The sequence below is a fragment of the Nicotiana tabacum genome, chromosome 23 (genome assembly GCF_000715075.1).
Source record: "Nicotiana tabacum cultivar K326 chromosome 23, ASM71507v2, whole genome shotgun sequence".
Taxonomy (NCBI): domain Eukaryota; kingdom Viridiplantae; phylum Streptophyta; class Magnoliopsida; order Solanales; family Solanaceae; genus Nicotiana; species Nicotiana tabacum.
This window is the reverse complement of record NC_134102.1, coordinates 102,337,284-102,340,143: the sequence shown is the minus strand read 5'-3', so window position 1 is coordinate 102,340,143 and position 2,860 is coordinate 102,337,284. Positions and strand designations below refer to the sequence as shown.

The window sequence follows — 2,860 nt, the reverse complement described above, 5'->3', positions numbered from 1 at the left end:
TACCTCCGTGAAGGGAATGTCCACATAGAGTTGCTTTAGCAATTCCAAGAATCGCCCAAAATATTTGTCAAGTTTTTCCCGCGTTATCTTTTGGGGGAATGACATAGCTGGTATATGTCTACATTCTTCATTCTCCCTTTTTACCCCATTACTCTGTCCTTTCTGCTCTTTACCGTTTTTCTCCACTGGTGTCTCCGCCTGCTTGCTCACCATCTCGAGTCTAGCTTTCACCACTGGATCAACTAATGTTTTACCACTTCTCAGAGATACAACTTTGATTATTTCTTTTGGGTTCTTTTCAGTGTCAGAGGGCAAGTTCCTAGGAGTCCTCTCAGATAACATATTTGCAATTTGTTCCAATTGTCTTTCTAAATTACGGATGGTCGTGCCCTGCTCTCAAATGGTTGTCCCCCGGGTTACAAAATTTTCATCTGATTTGTTGATGAATGACTTCATAAGATCTTCCATACTAGACTAATTTGGTTGTTGTGGCTGGTATTGCTGCCTATGCTATTTTTTCAAACCTGGTGGTCCTTGACCGTGAGGTTTGGGATTATTATGCTACCATTAATTAAGGCTTCCACTAGGTGAATTCCACGAAAAACCTGGATGTCTTTGACCCATAGCATTATAGTAGTTCCTACATTGGTAGTTTCCTCTATTAAAGTTCCCCGTTGTGTTGACTTCGTCAGCTGATGCTTGACACTCGTGTGTAGGGTGTCCCAATCCACAGAAGTCACACGCTGTTTGCAGCTCACTTTGTACCTTAGCTAATGTCAGCTTTCTTAACTCCTTAGCCATGGTGTCTACCTAGGCTTGCATGGATGTGTTAGAGTCCACCTGGTAAACCCCAACTGATTTTCTTCTATCATTACTCTCAGCCCCACTGATTAGCATCCTTAGATTCATCGAGGATTAAGACAACCTCCCCAGGCGTTTTCTTCATTAGTGGACCTCCACATGCAGTATATAGAGTGCGTCGCGAGGACGGTGTCAGTCCATCCCAAAAATTCTGGAGTTGTATCCACAAATCAATTCCATTGTGCTGACATTTCCTGACTATCTCCTTGAATTGTTCCCAAGCATCAAAAACCATTTCTATCTCCTTCTAGCAGAAATTATGGATTTCCCTTCTGAACTTTCCTGTTTTTGCAATCGAGAAGTATTTGTCAAGAAACTTCTTGGTCATATCTTTCCATGTCCTTATAGAACCTGCGGGTAGGCTGCGAAGCCATTGCTTCGTGTCATCTTTCATTGAAGAGGGGAATTCCCTTAAGTAGACATCATCCTTTGATACTCCATTGTATTGAAAGGTGTTCATTATATTGTCGAAGTCCATCAAGTGAGTATTAGAATCTTCGTTCATCTTCCCTCTCAAAGTGCAATTATTTTGGATAGTTTGAAGCAAGCCTTGCTTCAATTTGAAGTTGTTTGCTGCTATGGGTGGGGGTTTGACACTTGACATTCCTTGATTATATACGGGCCTAGCATAGTCACCCAATGATCTTCCAGGTCGGGTTGCTGCATTCTTGAACTGGTCTTCGGTCAAAGGTCGGTTTAGATTGAATCTTCGACCCCATTGAGTTCGATTCTTTCGTCTACAATCCTCCGTGCAGTTTCTTATTGTGCTGCCTCCCCTGCAGCTAAGTCTACTCCTTCATTGTCTTCATTTGCAATAGTATCTTGAGTTGAAGTTTGTCCCAAAAAAAATATTGTTAATTCTCTTTCTTTTCTCAGATGTCGCAGGTGTTTTTCTAACTATGGTTCATATGGTATCACTTCTGTTGAAGAGGATCGAGTCATACACCAGAGAAATCAAAATTTGTACCCTGTGTGCAAGTGAGAAAAATGTGAATACACTAAAGTAAAAATTAGTTCCTGAATTAGTACTAGAAATTATTTTTAACCCTATCGATTGCCAATCCCCGTCAATGACGCCAAAATTTGACGAGCGCAAAACAAACACTTAAATTATACTCGCTAGTGAAAGATAGTATAGATTAATTATCGTCTCCACAGGGATTGGGATTAAACATTATTTGAATAATCTCCAGTTGATTATTATCCAGGAAAATTAATATTTGATTGGAATTGCTTTTTACTACGATTAACTATTTAAGTTCAAGCGAATAACAATTGATCACTAAAAAGAGCAAGTGAGCACAAAGAAATATTTATGAGAAAAATAAGGGTAATTGACTAGATAGTTGCACGATGACTGACTCGGGATCCAATTCTTGAGTTAATTCACACTATAATACGATCAATTCTTATGATTTAAATCGATTATTAGATTACACTTGAAGTTAATATTCCTCTTTCGATTAAATACTAGTTTCAGTAATTAACCCAATTGAAGAATGGTAAACAATTGCAAGAATAAAAATGATGTTTATGATCTAAAGGGTAATTTCTCACGAATATTCCCTATTTTCTAGTTCAATCAACAATTCAAGAAGCTCCTTCAATTACCTATTTGAATCATGAATTTAAACTAGAGCATAAGATGTGCAGAAATTTAATATCAAACTTCTCTTTCGATTAAGCAAAATACTAAATAACTCCACAATACAATCAAGCTCCATCAATTAGTTCTAGCAAGTATCAAGAATAGAATCCCTAATCAAGTTATTGAAACACCATATCTATCAACACCCAAATGGAAATTACTCCATTACAATGGAGTAGGATATCTCAAATAAGTTTAAGAACAATGAAAACATCAGTTCTAAAGATTTGATACAAACTCTCGTATTTTACCGATTGTAGATTCAAATCTTGACGAATTCTTGAGTCTTCTCCCTTGGTGACTTTCCAATCTTCTCTAGGTCCAAAGATACTGAAAAGGTGTATTTTTGGT

The 2,860-nt window shown here is 37.8% G+C and overlaps 1 non-coding gene across 1 annotated transcript; it reads left to right on the top strand.

Annotated features, from left to right (window-relative positions):
* The first annotated feature begins 1,034 nt into the window (after positions 1–1,034).
* LOC142177837 (small nucleolar RNA R71) lies at positions 1,035–1,141 on the top strand. Its single transcript, XR_012706384.1, has one exon. It is a non-coding gene; the product is annotated as a small nucleolar RNA R71 (small nucleolar RNA).
* Positions 1,142–2,860: the final 1,719 nt, after the last annotated feature.